Source organism: Micrasema longulum, unplaced genomic scaffold, assembly GCF_059751315.1.
Source record: "Micrasema longulum isolate JH-2025_06_02 unplaced genomic scaffold, ASM5975131v1 h1tg001588l, whole genome shotgun sequence".
Lineage (NCBI taxonomy): Eukaryota > Metazoa > Arthropoda > Insecta > Trichoptera > Brachycentridae > Micrasema > Micrasema longulum.
In genome coordinates, this window is record NW_028278770.1 from 77,945 (window position 1) to 100,630 (window position 22,686).

General features: G+C 32.6%; 1 long non-coding RNA gene across 1 annotated transcript in view; it reads left to right on the forward strand.

The window, feature by feature from the left end:
• Positions 1-22,686, forward strand: part of LOC148274767 (uncharacterized) — a 112,666-nt gene that overhangs the window by 25,676 nt on the left and 64,304 nt on the right. Inside the window, exons 2-3 of the long non-coding RNA XR_015824205.1 lie at positions 27-284; positions 4,954-5,013. This is a non-coding gene — a long non-coding RNA (uncharacterized LOC148274767). The remainder of the gene's footprint in view (positions 1-26; positions 285-4,953; positions 5,014-22,686) is intronic.

A 22,686-nucleotide genomic window follows, 5' to 3' on the forward strand; every position in this document is an offset into this window, starting at 1 on the left:
ATAAAATATTTGTTTTTCATTAGCAGTTAATATGCTTTTAACTAAAATAAATGAATTGAAATTAAGTAGACGTTAAAGGAAAATATATTAAATGCTTGAATAATGTATAAAAAATTGTAGATTCAAAGAATTGACATAACTTCAGTACCGATTTCAAGATGTGATAATCGTAAAAGTTCGTGAGTGGTCGTGAATAAATAGATATGTGGAGGTTTCTTGTCACGCAACCATAGGATACTACTTCTACCATGTGATGGGAATCCCATGAGATGTTAAGCTGGTTTGTATGTATACATTTAACATTACCCCATAAAAAAAATTATAGAAAATTTGTTCATGTAATATCTCAATAACTCACTTTGAACCCAGAAACTATGTCTAGAAATATCATCCGTTTTTTTAAAGCATGATAAAACTTTGAATTATTGGCTTAGAATATGTTTGTTTTGAAAAGGATGTTCAAAAAAATTATGTCCTTTGCGATTAACAGTTGCGTGAAGTAGCTGGCAGTAAATTGAGGACATTGAGCTTAAAAAAGAGACTGCGGGCCGTAATCGGCTAACTTCGACTTTGTAGAGCGTCGTCTCTATCGCACGGGTCCGATATGTGTATAAATGTAAATGACAAAGACGATGCTCTACGAAACTGAAGTTAGCCAATTAGGCAAGCAGTCTCTTTTTTAAGTCCGATGTCCTTGATTTACTGCCGTCTACCATGGCGTATTTCCAAATTCAGGCGGTATTTTCTAAATAGTGGTTGTTGTATTGACTTGCAATATCTCAAGCGTTATTGTCCAAGGATTGTTTTCATAATTCGTGGATTTAGCGTATTTCTGTTAGAAAAAAAATATTCAATGATATTAAAACACATGATCGTTGAGGTCAATTAACAGGATCATTTCTGAAATGTTGTCGCCAAACTTTTTTGATTGATCAGACACTGATTTTGAAAAGAAACTGCCACAATTCGAAAGCGTGGTTCGAGTGCAAGGCATTCCATTCTCAAGACTGATCAACCAATTTTCGAAGTAATAGGCCATCAAAATACGCTGGGTTTTTTATGCACCAGGAGGTGTGTATAAAGGTATGATGATGATGGTAATTATTTTTATGTTTATGCCTAAAAGTCAAATACCGTAAATCACAGTAACGCAAAAGAACACTTTATTATCAATCACTTATTTGTTAAAATTCGTATTGATTTAATTTTTGCGTTATCTTACCCCACAATGTTTAAAATATATTTAAATTATACAAAAAAAAATTGCCAAATCCTTTCAATAATAATTCACATTTGTTTTTTTATTTTCCCCTGTGCAAACGGCAAAAATTACAATTCATCGCTTTACAGTTAACTAATCTTTGAAACGTTGGTCAGATCGCACGTGTGTTTCTTGTTATTTGGTCGCTTATTTCCAGCAATAACCACAGACATCCAGATTTCATGCATTTGATTTTATTTGCATTCCCCTTCCCAGCTCCTTGCCATACCTCCACTTCACCACCACTAATGGATTGCTTGACTTAAAATTAGCGATATCAACGTGTAGCGGCGGGAAGAGCGCGATGCTATGTAGAATCCTTTCGCAAAAGTATTTTATGAAAAAATCTATGAATTTTGCAGAAAACTCAAAATATTATGAAATAATTTTATAAACACTACTATGACAATCACAATGACATTTTTAAAATTCGTATTTAAATAATTTTTGCTGGGGTATTCCTGATACCTCGCTCAGGAACATCCGGATTTTTTCTCGCTTAAGTTCAGAAAGTGTACCTTATATTTATTTTCATTTCGTGAATTTCACTTTTCGTAAAGACACATATCATTTTGAAAAAAAAAAACGTCTCAACAGAGTCGAAGGAACTATTAGGGAATATGGATATCTTGCCATCGTAGGGCTTATGACCTGACATTGGCTGGTTTATGACATTGAACATTGCGCACTGTGTGTTTTAACACTCATCAATTTGCCTAATGTTTCTGATTTCTAAATCCACATACATTTTCAGAAGTTGTTTATCTATATACATACGTAAAGCAGACGTCTTTTCACACTATTAGATGCTTTTTCTTAGGTGACATCTGTTTTCATTTTGATCGGCCTCAATAATTTATTGGTTTTTTTATCAACTGCTTCCCTGTCGATCAAATGGATCATAAATCTCTTGCTAGTAAATAATTTAACAAATGTTTATTATTCTATAATAAAACTGGTAATATTTACAAATTGATTCGGCAATATTTTGCTGAGAAAATAAACATTTACACACATTTTAAACCACCCCGACTATCGTAAAACATATTTACTGTAAATTTAACATTCTACGGGTATTTATAGAAAATAAACAATGCCACATGTGATTCACCACTAGTATTTTGGGTTAATATCTTGTTTGAGATATAAAGATAAATAAATAAAACCTTATCATAACACTTCGGTACATTAATCGGCATATTTAAAAAGGGAAAAATCGGACCCAAGCATATTCAATTTTAAACGAAATGCAGATACTTTATAAGTCATATATCGTGAGCATACAACAAAAACTGACCAAGTCAGAATAGGTGTTTTTAAAAATTAAGGATACTTTAGATTTTAAGTTTATTTTTCTTTATATAAATATCACAATGCACTAGCAGTGTATTATGTAAATATGTAAGTGTCTTAATTATGTCAATATTTCCTGTAGTAGATGTTCTTAGACAGACTAGATCAATACACAATTTTTATTTTTGTAAATTTTTTTTTAAATATTTCTTGACTGGATTTCCTTCCGGGGAGTTATAAATATTTAAATTTGTTGCAGCAGAGGGAAAACATTTTTGAGGAAGGAATATGGAAGTCTGGGCATTTATTTATTTATATATTTATTTTTTTGGTTAGTAAATGATGAAATATAATCAATTCGTAATGAAAAAAAAAATTATTATTGTTATCAAAAACATTTTTCACTTTGTGGTATGACTATAAATTTGTATAAACCATAAATAATCAATTAAATTTAACTTCGAGTCCTTTTTTAAAACTATTCCCGTTATGATTTATTTTATCTTCTTTCTGTCTCTTTCTTTCAATTCTCTGTCTCTTTCATACAATATTTTATTATATAAATAGCAACGCGTGTAATTAAAAGTTAGTTAAATTCCTGACGATGAGGTAGTAACCTCGAAACCGGTCGAAGTGTAGTTTAAAAAAAAATTGAGTGGTTTATACAAATTTATAAACAAATAAGTGTAAAAAAAAATGCTTGCTTGTATGAGTGAATCCGAAGAAAGACTTGTAGTCTTTAAAACGGATTCGGGTATGTCGTGGATGCTTTCAATGTTGACTTATGTGAAGAAAAAGTCGTCAGCTCTATTAAATTTTAATGTTAAATGCTTAGTTGGGAGGAAATTCTTAAAGTTAAGGTTGTTGATGATGATGATACCCATTTTACTAATTTTGATCTTGGATTTGTTTCACGGAATCAACCATATTTAGTTTACTCTAATACAATTGTCTTACCAAACATCATTTTACATAAAATATTGCATTTTAATTCCGTCATTCTTTATCCGCTAGTAACATGCTCAATGAGGAAGTTCAGTGGTTTTTATTTGTCAATAGACTATAATCAATTTTTAAAAATTGTATCGTATTACCAGCAATATGAGTATTATTTTTTTAAGTTTTGTATTTCTTGAATTACTCCCCATGTGACGTCAGAGGTTTTCTTCCGCTTAATCTCGGTCAGTTCTGCCGATTGGTCCGTTCACGGTAAATAAACGACATATTTTTCACAGCTCTCTTATCATTGGTTAGTGACGTCGTTCAAATTATTTTTACTAAAATATTTTTGATTTTTATGAAGATCTATGAAATACTGTCTAGTAAAAAATAATTTTTGCTAATTTTTAAATTTGTAATTTTGAATTACCGCGAAAACGGTCATTCCATTGGCCACGCCCCTAATACGTCACGATTCATGATGATTAATTCCTGGCCATTTAAATTTGTTTAGAACAATATCCCGAATCTTGACGTTACAACAACCAAGGCGAAACACGTATCGTTTTTTATTGCAACGTATTTTTATTAAATTTACTTTTAACATTAATGTATGAAAACATTTTTCCACAATATCCATATTGATTTTGAATATACAATTAAATATTTTAAATTCATTTCATATATTTTTATGGGTATTCGTGGTATTAATATTTCCCTATTATGACAGAAAACGTTTTGGATGGGAAAACGTGTAACTGACAAATACAGGGTTATTTAGCCACGTACAGGGCTTGTGGTTCATTACTGACTCTTTTAAATAATCACTTTTGTCATCATCAATACCTTTCCACACCAAATGTTGCATAAGGCACCGGATAAATACACCAACTGCAGCTTATCTTAATAATTTTTTCTACTCCAAAGCAAAATGATCAGTCTAAAATATCCATATTGTTTTTTTTTTTTAAAGCAATAACCCGCTAAGCCTTTATTTTGAGGCTTGTCAGCAGGTGGGATAGAAGAAATATGAAAGAAGGTAATGAAAAATACACCACAACGCCCAGACCAATCGAGAAAAAAATCTTTCTTTAAATTTTTTTCTAGCAACTGGCGGGAATCGAACCCGCGACGCCAGTTTCACGGTTGGCCGTCTAACCAACTGCGCCACGGCGCCTGTCTGTATTGAAAATACAATTAATTATTCTTAATCCATTTGATATATTTTTAGTGGTGTTTGTAGTATGTGATATTTCCCTATTTTTACCGCGCACAAGAAAACATTTTTTGTATCCAATTTACCGTACGACCGAAATTCCTCATACCATAAAGATGTGTATGATAAAATGATTCTTCATAAAAATTCACTACGTTACATTTAAAAAGTGCTACATATATTTTTACTACATCCCTTCTATGAAAACCATTTTCTTTTTCTAAATATGTCTTTTTTATTTCAGAATGACGACATAGCAGACCAGACAGAGCGGCTGGGGGGAGAAATGGCAGCCGTCAACTCTGTAAGTTAAAATTCATTTACTCACCTACCCGTTTAAACATTCCAACTTAAACAACCTGCATACTGACTCAACCAACACTCCTCTTTTTTCTCATCTCTTCCCTTTTTGAATTTTTATTTTTTCATTTTATTCAGGAAACATACAGTACAATTACAAAATATGTATACCGCCAGAGACACAATATTTCAATTTCGTTGATGTATAAATCTGTAAACGAATTATCAGTTAGGGATCTACTTTGGAACAACTTAATCACTCCGAGTAAAAACGCAAGTTGGTACACGATAACAACACCAGGTTTACTAGTAAGGAAGGGCTAGCTGTTCCTAGATATTGCAATAAATATGGCAAGAGGACATTGCAATACAGTATACCTAAAATATTTAACATGTTACGAAACAATATTAAAAATGCTGAGTTAAATACAGGAGTGAGACGTATGCTCAAATTATGGTTAATCGAAAAATGTTATTGTATTAGTAATAGTTTTTAATTTTTAATAATGTAATAAAATATTTGTTTTTTCAAGTAAAATCATTATTATCAATGTAGGTTAAATATGAATAATAGAAGCAATTTATAAGAACCTGCTGACGCGTTGTATGTGTACAACTAAGCTGGACTTTAATTAAAGACTATTTGGTAAATATTTTTGAAAAATAAATAAAAAAATATAAAAAATACATAGTTTTAGACTCTACAAAATTTTACTTTATTCTAATGGACTGGCGAAGTTTCTATATTATTTATTTCCGTGTTGTCCAGATGCCCTTTGAAATATATGTATTTAATTATGAACGTTCTTCCACTTTCCATTCTGTTGTGTCCCAACTCAACTCAGGGCCCTTGGCCTCATGGAGTTTAGGATACGTCATTATTATATTTTTTGTATGTATTTGTATGAATAAACAAAAAAACATAAATAGTACATGCATAAGGTTGAAAAACGCTGATATAACGCATTTGAAAAAAAATGGAATGGGATTTTGGTTGAAATAAGCTATTTTTTAATGGTCCACCATATAAACATAATAATTATTTGTATAACCTAATCCTCACCTTGAATATTTTAAACTTTCTTTCAAATTTTATAGTCCTTCGCAAGAATACGCTTTTGGAAGCGTATTCTAGCGTATTTTATTTATTTATTTGAAGGAAACTGCAGCCATCACAATAATATTTCAAAATAATAGGCCAATTGTAGTTTTTTATGTTCCATTAGTTAAAATAATGTAAAAAATATGTTGGGCCACTTCATATCACTCCCCTTGTTAAAAAATATAAAAAGTTTTTGAAAACTTATTTTTCTTTTCTTCTTTAGACTTGTTCTCTCCACTGCTGGATAAAGCCCTCTTCCCAACGTCTCCACTCCTTCCTATCACCCGCTTTTACCATTGCATCCGTACTCTATAAGTCCCATCTTTTTGTGACGTTCGAACTCTTCTTTTGCTGCCCATGGTCTCCACTTTAATATTCTGGGTGTCCATCTGCTATCGTTTTGCCTCGCCGAGTGTCTTGCCCGCTGCCATTTTAATTTTGCCGCACGATCCGTGATATCTACGACTCCAGTTCGGCTCCTTATTACGCCATTTCTTATTCTGTCTCTTAGACATACATCGAGCATCTGTCTTTCCGTGAATCATTGCGCGTATTATAGTTTCAGGCAACTTTTCTGTATAACAGATTGCTTGTCGTTAACTACGGTTTTAAAACATCTTATCGCAAACACATTTACAGGTATACGTGGTAAAAAAGATGTATAAAATATTATCATTAACAGAACTGAAACGATATTTTGTTAAATGTATGTAATCCGTTGGGGTTTATAAAATAAACTTTAAAATAAAAAAAGTCTCGACAAATTTATTTTAAAACAAGAGAAAATGAATATCATAATGTGAAAGTACATCAATAAATTATATATAGTGTGTTGAAACAAGTAAGATTTAATTTTAATTATTGCATGAAATGTAGACTCCAGCATTTTCCTAGTGGTTGTTTTGAGTATTTTTTTTTTAATAAAGAAACAATTTTATTTACAAGCTTTCGGTAAATCTCTTTGTCCCTATTTGAATAAAGGTTTATTGAGATAAGACCAATAAAATAACATAATATGAATACTGGCATAGATACGTTTTAGTAGGTTTAAGCTATCATTTTAAAACAAAAAATATGTGTTTGGGTTCTTTTTGTATCCCAAAAAATCAAGAAATTTCGATTAGTTAGTATTTTCTAAACCTTCGAAATCGTATGATTGATGCAATATTTGTGAAGAAATATGGCCGGGCCTGTAATTTCCCCCGAGATTCCAAATTTATTAACTTGTGTTTGTAATGTGTATTGGTTAGGGGTTGGAGGGAATATCCCTATATTATAACTTGAAAAATATTTTTCCTTTTTTGATAGATTGGATTTATTTGAGAATTGATGTAAAACTTTCGAAAGCGTATTTTTAGATTCATGAAGGCATACAAAAGCGAATCAACTTTATGTAAAAAATAATACATGTTCTCACAAACAGATAAATAACTATAGGGAACGTACAGCTAACCACCGCATACCTCACACCGTATCTGATTGCTTAAGTCTCTTTGGCGGTGTCCAGAAAACAAAAAAATTAACTGAATATATATATATTCTACCCGTAACTTAAATCGTTTTATTTTTGCTGAAATGTTTTTTCGGGATTGTAGTTCCATGGTCGTGTTGCGGACTCACATATTAGAGTCTTAGGTTTATTCCGAAGCGTTATCGTTCAAAAATATTTGAGATGTTTTGGAATGACTCGAGTGCTCGAAATTAATGAGCACTTTCAATTTTGTAACACCAGAAAATCAACCCTGAGTAGCGCTTGTTAACGTCACTAAACGGAAACATTCTCGTTTTTAATTTCTTCATAAATGTCTTATAAAACAATTTGATTTATTTAGATTGTTACTTTTTATTTAGGTGGATAATACGCCGGGTATTTACGAATGTGCGTCTAGGACTAGAAAACCTATTGCCTTGTAAAGGTAAGCGTGGTTAAGGCTGAGAGACGAATACGCAGTATGTGGCTAATTAGATAGAATTAATAAGAACTAATTGACCGAATAGATGCTGCTAGTTCAGATCTGGGACTCTCAATAAATATAAGCAAAACTAAGCTTATGATCCTTATTACGCAACTTAGAAAAAGTCTACAATTTCATTTATCTAGGTTCTCTCATCAGCTATATCGGTGGGTGTGAAGATGAAATACGGCGACGTGTTGGTATTGCCAAAAGTGCTATGAGTCGGCTGGTGAAGATCTGAAAGAATCGCAAAATAACCATTAACACCAAAAAGAGAATGGTGAAGGCCTTGGTTTTCTCAGTGTTCATGTACGGTGTGGAGTGTTGGGCATTTAAAGAATCTGGAAAAAAAAATCGAAGCTTTCGAAATGTGGTGTTGGCGGCGAATGCTGCGGATTCCGTGGACAGCCAGACGTACGAATGCATCTATTCTCCTGGAACTGGACATAGAAGAAAAACTAATATCTATGTACGAGAAAAGAATCCTGAAGTTTTTTGGGCATATTTCCAGGGAAAACTCTGATGATTTGGAGAAAACTCTTCTCCTTGGAAGTGTCAAAAGGGCAAGGTCGCGTGGACGTCAACCGACAAGATGGAGCGGCACAGTCACTGAATTATCAGAATCATCACTGATTAATGCCTATAGAAGAGCACAAAACCGTTCCAGATGGAGGGAGACTGTCCACAGACAAGCCATGCCTGGAGTCAGGCATAACCACCATCCTCAGACATGAGGCACGGATTGAAGAAAGGTTCAGCTAAACTAATCGCCTTCGCTTGGTGACAGTCACAACCAACATTTTGATAGTTGACCGTGAATTGTTTATTTAGCGCATGCAGATGTAAATAGTACAGAAATTATTCAGCTCACAACCCCACTAGTAATAAACGACTAACTTAACGAGGCTTCCGCTGTCTCTTCTAAGAATTTGACCACAATAGGCTGCATGATTTCCTGTTGTTGAATTTTCCCGGGAAACATGCATCTTTTGAAATACGTTTGCGCGGAACTTGTTCAATAGAAAGCAAACATCCGTTTGCAATAGAAATAGCATCTTGTGTGTTTTTTAAAAACTGATTTGAAAAATAAAATTCACCTCCCTATTCGTATTATGTATTATGCTTTGTATTGTGAGTGGTCTTATAGAAAATTTATCCCCAGCAGGATGTTTTCAAGAGATGTAAGAGAAGAAAAATATGCTGACCGGAAGGTGAACGCGGGCAACAAAATGAATGGCGCAATAAGCACAACCATTTCTAACAAAAATATTTCAATCGAAGCAAGACTGGGAGTGCACATGTGCACATGTGCACAATGAAGTTTGAGTTTCAGTACTTATGTATAGAAGTAGTGCATAAATGACATAATACACAATGGAAAAACGGGAAAAAAGTCAATTTATGCGGAAGACTTTGGACTCTTATATGAAAACAAGAACGACACCGAAATAACTAAAACCGTCACCAAAGACATACAAAAACTATAAAAATAGACAAACATAAAATATATAACACCAAATGTCAAAAAAAGCTTCACATTAAAACACAAAAAAGACCCTTAACGTGAACATAAAAATAAACAACGAAACTCTCAAAGAACTAGAACACGTGACATATCTAGGACTCATCATGGACAGACAACTAAAATGGACTTGGCACATAGATGAACACACCAAAGTAATGGCAACATTACATAGTCTCTTCTACAAAAATGAAAGACCTCATACCAAAAAAGGAAAAAGATCATGATGTACAAAGCTTATGTTAATACAGCAAATTAAGTTGCATGATCGCCTTCTGGGGAACCGGTAACAAGACAGACATATCAAGGATACAAAGACAACAAAATAAAAAAATTAAACTAACCTACAACTTACTCCACCCGACCCTCTACGACTGAACTGTACGAAAAAACACAGAAGTTTGACACAAATTACTTGGCTATAATTAAGACGATGAAAATTGTTTGGAAAAAAGGATTTGAAAAAATTGAAGAAAAAAGAAAAAAAAAAAATAGGGGAATGATGAAAGTATGCCGTTGAAATGTCATATCTTGGATGAAGGTGTTAGAATCAATGTATGACAGGGTTATAAATGACTAAAAACTACTATGAAGATAGAACAACGGGGAGTGTAGTACCAAAACTGTTTAACTACCTAGTGAAAATCCAGAGGAAAAAGACTAAAATATATTTTTTGAAATCATCAAAAACTTCTTTAAAAGAACAAGTGAATCTTAAATGTGTCCATAAATATTTTTTTTTCAACTCTTTTTTTTAAAGCCAACATCACACGTTGTTATGATAATTTAGTAATATTTGTTTTATGCTTTAATTTAATCTATTGAAAGTTTGACATAAATATGATTTTGCTAATAATTACATGAAACAAGAGGAGTATGAAGAAGATGATAATTTCTAAGAACTTTTGGAAGAAAATTAACGATCTTGGATAATTAAGATCTTGGATAATAATTACATGAAACAAGAGGAGTATGAAGAAGAGGATAATTTCTAAGAACTTTTGGAAGAAAATTAACGATCTTGGATAGTAATTTAGAGCAGTCAATGGAACCAGAATTTAGCTTCAACCAGAAACACATGCATGTATGTTTCGTTTGTATATTTTCAATGTGTGATATTTGCACATTGAACATGTAAATATTTGCATCATATTCGAAGTTGCTTCGCACAAATGTACAGTAAAGTATTTTGAGTGTCTTTACCACGGTAAGCGATGCCAACGTAGACGTTAAATCCAGTTCAAGTCTAGAAAAAAAATTATAGACTCTATTATCTATTTATTTTAGTTTTATTTTGAATCTAAACGTAGGGCACATCTTAACATAATCTTATGTGTGCTTTAATAATAATAATATACATAAGTTGTTTAACGCTAACGCTTACGGATATTTATTAACCTTCAGTTTGAATTCAAATGTTTTTTCCCATATCGTAATATTTTTTTAAATAAAAATGAAAATTGTGTTTTCGCCCTTTTTTAAATGGGGGTCTAATTTTAACATTTTCTTGAGTGTTGTGATTATGTTCATTTTGGCTTTGATAATTTTTTTTACAAAATTCTGCGTGCAAAACGAATTAATAATATCATAAACAAATATCACCGTATTGAAAAATATTATTTGCTTATATGTTAGTACTTCCTTTCAAAATAGTTCTTACTGCTTTATTAGTTAAAAAATCTCTGGGTGAATTTATAACATTGTAAATTATACATTTATACCATAAGTTTTGTATTACTCGTCAATGAGAATAGCGCTCTCCCGAAGCTATAGTTGTGTTTTTTTTCAAATGGTAAACGTAACACAAATAACGTAGTCTTTATTTTAGTGCCGATTTAATTAATAAAATAAAATGTTTGTTCAATCCTGATAAATATCAAATGTTACTGAAAATTTCGATCGGCGAAACGTTCCGTGTAATCAAAAGTGACATGGTTTCTTCTGCAACAATTTTTGATTGTATCTTTTTATTGATTCCGTAAAAGTACCGACTTTTTTTCGTGCTCAGAGTTTATTTAAAAAATATCGTTTGAAATATTGGGAACTCAAGTCTGTCTGAGTTTGCGGTGGCAGACTGGAAGTTGCGTTCTAAGTTTTGTAAGCCGTGGTTAATTCGACTTAGTACTCGGTCTCAAGTCATAATTTCACGCGAGATTTCCCACCAGGATACTCCCGCCAGTGTTTGTGGTTCTGTTAATATGTTCATTATTCTTTGACATGTCGAAGTTTCTAGGATTAACACCCACTTTCTCGTCTCGAGCCACTTCGCTGCGTAAATATTACGAAATACTTGATACTTTCGGTTGTCTTCCTATCGCCCGTTAAACTTTAAGTCGTTAAGCTGTCGACTTAACTACCGTTACAATAATCTCCTTTTAATCTATTTTAATCGTTAAGTTTAAGATAAGGTGCCCTTTGAATATTCGACAAACGTGTAGTAAAAGTATCACGATAACATTGAAATTCGATCTTTGACGTCTCAAAAGGTAAAGCCACCCCATCGTATCAAAAATAGCTAATTAGAAAAAAAAACTAAGCGTAGAATAAAAGTTATTTGAAAATCAAATAAGAAAATTTTATCAAAAATAATTTGTAGTGTAATTTTTTCTTTGTAATTTTTTTAATTAAAAAATGGTAGCGTCAGAGCCCAAAACCGCAAAGTCTCTTCTGTACAAAGCGTTCTGCGACCAAAAATATTGGTCTAGTCCTTTTTAATGCATGCGAAAGGCTATAGAACAACGTACGACAATTTGAAAGTACAGTTTTAAAAGAAGTACTTCAGATTTGAACAAAAACTTTTATTTTTAAGTTCGTAGTTCAACGGAAAATGTATGTGAGAAGATACTGTTAATTTTTTAATAAATCGGTACATATTTGGCTAAGTTACATGTCATGTTAGCACGGGTCATCCCCTAATAGGCATTACTTTATAATTATTGATTGATTTGGTGTTTATTTTGTAGAACTCCATATTTAAACTTATAATTAGAAATCAAACAATGATTTGAGTCTACTGAACACTTTATTTTATTTTTACAAATATAAATATATAAAAATAAAAACTTAGTGACAATTGTTTCGCCTTATTAGGGTATTTTCAAACGAATGTCAAGATTATTTGGATTGAATGTCCTTATATAGTTATATAATTCAAGGTACTTAAGCAGAAAATAAAAACAATCCTATGAACCATAGCATGTACATTAATCATAATTGAGGGAAAAACCAATGGTTAAGGGTGAAGCTAAGTGTTTAATAGGTAATGGGGAATTTAGGTATTTATATTTGAATTTCGGGGAAAATATAAAAAAGTAAGTATTTATTGACATACAAGTATGTATTGTAAAACAATTAATGAAGCTTTGTAGTTTTGTAAATTTAGATAATTGTTGTCGAAAAAATATCAATAATATTATAATAGGTTGATGTTCATTTTAATTTTAAAACATGATTGAAATATTTTGAGGAAATTTATATAAACATAAATGTATTATTATACAATATTTCTATTAAATTCTTAAAAATAGAGCGAAAATAAGGCGATACAATTGTCACGAAGTTTTTATTTTTATATGTTTATATTTGTAAAAATAAAAGAAAGTGTTCAGTAGACTCAAATCAGTGTTTGAATTTAATCATAAGATTATTTTATAATTTATATTGGAAAAAGAATCAAACAACCTTTCTATATAGCCCATTACATGCCCCTCCCTTTATCCCCAACCTCTTTTTTCAACTGTTTCTCCTACAAAATCAAGCATTTTCATAAACCACAATCAGGGCATATAAGAGTTACCTACTAAAAGCATGTAAAAAATCTACGTCAAAAAATAAATTACGGAAAATTTAAGGATAAATGAAAGAAAAGTTTCTTGACATAATAAACATTAACTGTATTTTAAAAATAGGGATGTATGTTAAATATGTGCCTGTGTTTATACATTTATAAATTTTGTGTTTTTGTTTAATATTTTTTAATGTCAAACTTTCTCAATTTTTAAAATTGTTTAATTTTTTATTTATTTTTATTATTTTGTTTTGCATTTTTTGTTTCCTTTTTTTATGTTATTTTGTAAACTTGCCAAACACAAGAGCCAGACTCTTTTTTGGGAAGTTCAACCTTAAGTGTTCCATTTTTTTACTGAATGTATTGTTTATTAATGCTAATAAAGTCTTTTATTGATTTTTTTTTTTTTTTTAAACAAAAAAAAAAGGTGTTTTCAAATCGGCATCTTAGTTTGATCGGTGTCCACAGGTACGTCTTAAAACCGATAGGCATAGAAAAGTCGGTAAGTGGTTATATTTAAATATTAATAAAAAAAATATTTTTAACATTTAAAAATTTTTTACTAAAAAAAATGAAATTAATCAAATTTCCGTTAAACAAAAAATATGATTATTGTAAATCAGAAGTGTTTGATATTATAAGTGAACTAAACAATCCCGCTTTTAAATAAAACAATGAATCATAATAATACTTATTTTTAAAATATGTATTCTCATAGTAGGCTAAGTACCGCGTGGGTTGTCGAAGTTATCTAAATGTATTCATTATGATGAAGTGTGTGTTGAGCAATAAAGAAGATTCCTCATTATTTATATCTTCATAAAGTAACATCAAAGAGTTGATTCACAATGCATAATACAGTGTTAGTAATGAAAAATTTTAATAAACACATTGGGGTGGCGTTTATAAACTTGCGTGGGTTTTATTTGACTGAATCGTTGATCTGTGTCAATTTTTGCGGGGTGAGAAAAGGTGCGTTTGCGCGGTAATGGCAGATGCGGACCAGAACGGTTTACGGCCAAGCAAACAACAGCCGATGAAAATCCTACCTTTGGGAAGTCAGGAAGGGAATCAGGGACATGAATCCGAATGCTATCTCCAAGTTCTTGCCTCTGGGTAGTGTTTCCCTTTTTCAGTGAACACAGTACTTTCACTATTGTTATTCGGGAAATATAAAGATGAATGTGGCAGCGCGGCGGTCAAAAAGTGAAAAAGTGTGTGGATGCGGGCAGATGATTAAAGGACGATCTAATGCGGGCAGATAAAATTATGAGCATGCGGTAGTTGACAATACAAATTATCAAGAAGAAAAAAAATAATTGTTGATGTTGGTTGCTATGGAGATGGAAAATTGTTCTCATAGCAACCGTAGCTACCTATAACCATAGAAACGAGGAAAACAAACAAAAATTGGAAGTTGAGAGATTGCAGGATACCCAAATACTTGCAGACCGGCTGGATTTCCCCCCTAGGGAGTTGTTGATATTACAATTTGTTGCAGAGAGGAAAAATATTTTTGAGAAGGGAGTATGGAAGTCTAGGCATTTACAAGGCTGATGCCCTATGATTGGCTGGTTTAAGTGGCCACTTTACACACTGTATAATATTCACCACCCAGCTGTTTTCGCATTCTGCATAATGTTTTCCCTCTCTCTTGCAACAAATTTCAATGCAAATATCGCCCCAGAGGAAAAATCCAGCCAGTCTACAAGCATTTAAACAAACTCAAAACATTGTTGAATTAACTACCTGGTAAAAAAGGAAGCATAAAAATTGTAAAATTGATTTCAGGCGTTGCCTAGTAGGTGAATTGGTTCAGCCGGATGAATCTCACCCACATGATAAAGGTTTCAGCTCTTTTACATTACAAAAGTCAACAGATGGAAAATTTGAAGAAACGTGGATGTTCAAACGTGGACAGAATGGGGAATGTTACACAGTGTGTGAAGTGGCTACTCAAACCAGCCAATGACAGGTCATAAGCCCTGTAAATACCAAGACTTCCATACTACCTTCTAAAAATTGTTTTCCTTCTCTTTTGTAACAAATTTAAACACATCTTCGTTAAATAATTTAAATGGATTTGATTTGAAACCTTCATGAAGATATTTTAATTATTTGATTTAGTAGTTTTTTGTAAATTGAATGTTTGTCTTTGTTCGTACTTTCTATTTTTTATTGACGTTTCTAATAATTTAAGTTCAGGTAAAAGTATTCATAAGTATTGCCTTTTTATTTTAAACTTTTTTAGAAAAAATATCCAAAGTTGCATGAAAAAAATATTAATACCTTTACCAACTTAATTTATTGCGTAATAAACAAAATAAAAAAAAACAAAAATACGTGAAAAAACCATATTGCTCCAGACACTCGTTGTTAAATACTTTGCATATGTTGTTTAATTTTAAATATTTCACATTTGGCAGCATTTTTAGCTAACAGTAAATAACAGTCAGCCTCGTGGTGTTGTGATCAACGCAAAGGTTTACCATGCAAAAGATCTCAAGTTCCATTCCCGAGATTGTAGAAATTGAAAATTTACTAAAAAAGGTGTTTTTACACTAGAATATTTCAAAGTTCCTGGACCGGCATCTGACGCGTAAGAATTATCATCTTACCTTCATGTAACATAAAAATGATCAATATAAATTGCTCTATGTAGAACTTCTCGCTACTACCCGAAGTCCTGTTATAAGTCCTGTCAGATATACAGATCTGGTGGCTTCCAAAAAGAATTTCAAAGTTTAAAAAAAGTTTTGTAATCATTTTGGCGAATTAATCATGTCCAATTGACTTAATCCCAGTCAGTGAAGAATTCACTTTCTCTTTTCTCATTCCAATGAAGTGCATATTTCGTACTTTTGGATTACCTTCTTTTGGCATAAAGATGCTAGGGCTACCAGATTACAGAGAGCTCTTCTGCGCCGCTTTTTTCGTTCGGCAGCGAGCATCTTTTCCTTGCATATGAGCACCACCAAGGAGACTTATGTTCTCAGATGCGGTATATAGTGGGCATGTTGTAGCTGCTATGGGTACCAATGCAGTGCCCTATGCATCATTAGGTGCAAAAACAGAATAATGATGATGTAAATAACAATGATAGAAAATCGGAATTCAATTCAAGTGAAGCGAGATTCAGATCCTCGGACCTGTGATCGTCAGTCCGCGACTTTTCCACTGGACCACGTCTCGGTTCGTATGATAGATCTTCATTCGTATATCGTAAATCTAATCCAGTGTCCAGTGAGCGGAGACCGGCCGACAGCGACCAACCATCCCACTATTGCGTGTTGGCAGATTGACAATAGTATGGCATATGTACTTCTCTGCTGATGCACATTCCGATGGAAACGCTGTTGCTCCACAGTGTCCAACTTCCTGTAACTAAACTTTGGATCGAGATAACACATCCAGAACATCATCGTCGATTCATGTTCGCTCCCCGGTTGGAGCATATGGTGTCCACGAGCGGCTTCCAGGCCTCCTTGTCGGTTGACAGTTTCCGGACACCCTCCCGAATCAGGTTTGCGTCCCGTAAATCTTACGAACTATCAACGAACAATAATTGAGGATTGCAGACCTGGCAAAATCCATTTTTCTTCATTTTGAGCAAATCACAAAAAACAGATACAATAATAGCTTCAACTTTTTTTTGTTTCAAATTTTTATTACCACCTGTCATTTTATATAAAACTAGTAATGAAATAATCATGGTTTTGTCAAGAAACAATAATGAAATAAAGAATTAATGCTGGTAAATATTAGTATACAACAACTTACAGAATGTTTATGTCTACCAGTTTTGAGACCTACCCATCTCATCGCCAGAACACGCACTACACCAACATGCAAATACTGAAATACACTTTCACCTTTCCAATCACCGTAGTATACATAGTATTTACGAAAAAACATATAAATTACATGTACAGCTAAAGGGGATGCAAACACCACTATGTCCGAAAATGAACTAAACTTAGGTGAAAAATATTCAGTGTTATGTTGGTGAATGGGCGGAGGTTGGGGTTTTGGAAAGGGAGGGGCTAGATGATTGAAAGACTCACACGATTATTTGATTGTTAAATCAAAGACTGGTATTTTATTGGGGAAACATTAACAGAACACTGAATATTATCTCTCTCTGATTTCAGTACATGTTCATACATGGTGGTGTTTGCATCCCCTTTAACTCTGCATGTAGTTTATGTATTTACATGATTATGGTAAATGCGAAAGTGTATTTTTTTCTGTATTGGCATGTTGGTGTAGTGAGTGTCCTGGCGAAGAGACATTCATCGCTCATCCAAACTTAGTCACCTAAGCACTTCGGTCTACTGAAGTGAAAGGTGCCCACCCACACGACGTGGACGCGCTGAATGAGAATTACTCCTGAGAGAATTAGAACTGAGATAGTGACTCAGTCGATCGGGAGTGACTCAGAGTCAGGTAAATGATCTCGTTTAGGTATGAAAGGCAAATGTATGCCAAAAAATCATCGCCCGAAACCAAGGGCAACTCAATAAATATAATAATAATAAAAAATTAAAAAAATGGCGAAATCTTTATCTTGTCATGCACAACAGACAAAAACAAGTTAATATTTAATTTAAAGGCAAAGAATAGTAAACACCCGCCATACTAATATTTCACGTATTATTTGTACAGTAAATACGTATCTGATATTTCGCGTGAAGTTTTCCCTTCAGCGTTAATCTAGAGTAACAGTATTGATTGATGATCCTCTTCTGTCACTTTGCCAAAACACTTAAAGTGATCATTTTTATCAATAATTATTGACACGTCAGTACACTACAGAGTTTCAGGCAACTTAATCGGCCGGATCCGCACACCAAATTTATTTGTGTTAAATGCAATGATAAGTTGGGGACAGTTGCACCGAAATTCATTGCATTAAAAATGGATAAAACAACTTGAAGTTTGAAACTAAGTTCTTGTAGCACAGCTTTCAAACAGTTTAATCAATTGCCAATAATCAAATTACAATAATAGAGTACAAATTTCGAAACATATAAACATTATGTGTGATTTTAAACGATGTTTATTTCTAGAAGTAGTTTAAATAAATAATAAAGCTTTATACACGGTTTTTCAGAGCCAGACTAAAAAGTCATTAAAAAAAAAAAAGAATATATGATCTCAAAATGTAGTAAACCTTACATTTCTCGGACAAGTAGTCCCTCCATAAACCTCTACTACTAAGCTTTGCTCCATTTTAAGATAATAAAAAAAAACATTTATTTATTTTTTAATAATGATATTTGGGAAAAATTTATCAAGATATTTTTTAAAGCTTACCGTGAGGAATGTTCCTCTGAAGTTTCGCGATCTGGCCCTGAAAAACCGTGTATAATTTAATTACGTACTTCAAATAATTTGTAAAGTTTGAAAATTCATTAATATTTGCCTTTAAGTAAATAATAAAAAATATATAACATGGAAAATCATAAAGTTAGTGCTTCAAATATTAATGAATTAATATTGCCTCAGTTGATCCAGAAAATGTTTATTTTTTATGTTTTCAGGTTTGCAACTCATTTATTCTATTTTGGTGAAAATTGTCTTTTGACCGTTAAAACATATTAAAATTTTAGAAAACATATAAACACCAAAGTCCGTATTATTTCTGGACCTATAACCATAGTTCTAGCTGGCAGTCATGAATATTTTAGCCAAGCGCAAAGTTTTATTCTCCATTAGTGGTATATTTCTCGTTGCAATATTCCTAGTCATCAAAACTGATTTATCACTGTACCTTAAAGAAAATTGGTAGCAATTAATTGCACTAGTCCTATTTGTGTTTTAATGAATGTTCGAATTGATTGTAATACTTCGATAGGTCAGTGTTTAAATATTGCAGTTAATTGAATATTGTACGGAGGAGTTGTGCCAAGATCTCCGGTTTGGTATAGAGTAATACTTGGCTTGGTGGCCAAATTACGTCTCTACTTGTCTGTTCTTCGTGTGACTCACTTTAGACAACTTTTAATGTCTTATCGCATGTTGGAGAGTAGGATTATGTTGTTTTTGCTCTCAGAACGTGCAGATTATTCTTTTTCTTCTGAAAATATAAATAATGGAGTCTATAAATACTAATACAGCGTGTGGGCTATGGATTTAGAGACAAATGTAAACAAAGTATTTTAATGTTAAAAAAACATTAACGTTACGGATTAAATCATCTTTAAAATTATCACAGCAGAATACTAAAAAACACGGTCTTAATTCGTCCGGTTTAAATTTTCCACTATAAATAAAACTAATGTTTTTTTAAAATGGTAAACGTCATTCTGTCATAAACAAAACCCGCGTTCAAAATTTGTAGGAATTTTACGTACTCTCATCTTCCCGAGTCAGATTTGCGTCCCGTAGTTCTGACATGAACTGCCTACGAACAATCAGCAGTGGACGTTCAGGACGTCGAAAATCTCATGCCTTGTAAAGTAGGTAAGCGTGATTAAGACTCTCAGGAGGCATGGCCAATCCAACAATATCGGCTCTGTTTGATGAGAGATGTCATCACCGGAGTTAACTGCGTTCTTTCTCTTATTACTTCATTCCTTACGAAATCCAACCACCGCACACCCAAAATTCTTCCAAGACGTATATTCTCGAAAGTCAGAATTTTGTTGTTTTAGGCCCTAGTGAGGTGCCACGATTCAACAGCATTAACCTACTTTAAGTATGAAATTTGTTGCTCTAACTAAACAATATATTAGGCTATTAATTTTCTAACTAAAAAAATAAATGGTTTTACGTAGTGATCAAAATAACAATAAAAATGCAGATAAAAAAACCGTCCAATAAGCCAAACCATCAGTCGATAATAATAAGACAAGATATTCGAATTGTCCCCGTCATCTCAAAAGGAACTTAAATTAGAACCGTCCAGTGCAAAAGCGAACGAACTCAGCTTTATCAACTAAATTCACGCCCAGTACATGAAAAAATCATAAAACCATAATAAAATATATTGAAAGAGTTTGAGATTAGAAAATAGTGCAAAATAATTTTATTTTTGGGAAAAACAAATTGAATAATATTAAATGGACAACTATAATGAATCGGGTTGTGGTCCCGTGGCTAGTGTTGCGGACTCGCGGATCAGAGGTCCTAGGTTCGAACCCAACTCTTTTTATAATTATAATTAACTTGTTGAAAATGCCACCAAAAATCAAAATATTTGGGTAAATACTTAGAACGAAAATATTACATTTGTTTTAAAAAAAAAAACTTTTTATATTCAGCAACCAATAAGCATGGCAATGACCAGTCTCGGAGATGTCGCGAAAGCGATGAAACCGGTCACTGGATATTCAAAATTTGTGGATTAAAGTATCACTCGTGTTTTATTTATATGACAATAAGCATGGATTTTTCAACATAAATAAATAACAAATTACAACAGGGATGGAGAACACCTTAAATAAGGAAATATGGAAGTCTAGGCATTTACAGGGCTTATGACCTGTCATAGGCTGGTTTAAGTGGCCACTTTACACACTGTATAACATTCACCATTTTGCCTAAAATGGAAGAATTGAAGAAATTTGGATGTTCAAACATAGTAAAAATGGTGAATGTTACACAGTGTGTAAAGTGGCCACTTAAACCAGCCGATGACAGGTCATAAGCCCTGTAAATGCCTAGACTTCCATATTCCCTTATTTAAGGTGTTCTCCATCCCCGTTGTAATTTGTTAATCTTAATGACTCCCGGGGGGGTGAAATCCAGTCTTTTGTCTACGAACATTTGGACAAACTCAAATATTGTAATAAATAAAAAATGTACAACAAAAGTCCCTCTCCATTAAAAAGTGTTGCTATTAAACAATATTCAGTGTTCAGGGCAGATACATATGTTTGCGGTAAAGTGGTTAGGGCGTTTGCTTACCATACAAGAGTTCTCGGGTTCGATTCCTGATATAAATTATGTGAAATATTTATTTGACAAGTTTAGACTGGAACCTTTCATAGTGTTTAATAATTGATCAAGTTACGCTGCAATTGATCATTTTTGAGGGCCCAGGACACGTATATGTATATTATTATGTCGATGTTTTAGTAAATTTGAGAGCCTAAAGGCCAAAGGTATGGAAAATGTTCTGTTTTCATATTTTCTTATTCTTCCTATTCGAAAAAAGAGCTTGGATTCATTTGTTTTTTTAAGTACAAAACGTGCTTTGATTGTTGTGGAATATTTGTAGATCTTTTCTCAGCAGAGGAGGCCATAAAGAAAGCGTCGCGGTTTCGTAATGAAATTCGGTCATTCCTTCAGCCGTTTGTGATTAAATTAGGATCGCTTTATTTTACGATGCCGAATTATTTTTTATGCGCGCTGTTTTATTCCTTTGTTTTTGTATCACCGGCTAATTCGTTTCCAGGTTTTTCCAGGAACACGGATTGTCGCAGAAAGAACCAGGTTTGATTGAAACCCAATTACCAAACAGACGATAAAACTTCAAACACGGGACAAAGAGATGTCTTTTATCGTCCTTTGATAGCGAACGTTGGAAACAAGATGCTAATATTCATGGCACGGCATAAATAAACTTGTTTTCTTATTAATAAATTGCAACAGAGACGGAGAACATTTTAGATAAATAAAAAATATGGATGTTTATTTGCAGGCCTTATGACCACCTGTCCAGCTGACATAGCCGGTTTAAAATGCCACTTTACACACTGTGTGACATTCAATTGACTATTTGCGAAAAAAATCAATCGGACGAATCTCTTTACCACAATAAAGGTTTCAGCTCAATAACTTCACTAAAATCGACAGATTAAAGAATTAAAGAAATACGGATATCTAAACATAGGCGGAATTGTGATTGTTATACAGTGAGTAAAGTGGCCAATTAATAACCCCAAAGCCCTGTAATTGCCTAGACTTCCATATTTATTTATTCAAAATGGACAAACCATAAAGAAACAAATGTAAACAAACTGAAATATTTTACTTATATATTTGAGCTTCTAAATGGTATTGATGATTACCAAAAAATGTAATTAAAAATAAAAAAAATAAAAAATCTTATTTCAATAGGCTTTTTTAGTATAGGAAACCAATTTTTTTCTTCCTACAATGTTTGCCAAAAAGAAATTTAACATTACAAATATTTCGTGATGAGATGAAGCACGAAATGTAAAATAGCAAATCCAAAAGTGTCACTATTAAAAAATATTACTTAAATCTTTTTGATAGTGATAGTTATTAATATAATTTATATGATGATGTACAGTGCTGTGTTTTATGTTTCTTATATTATGTTTTCTTACTATTTTGGATGT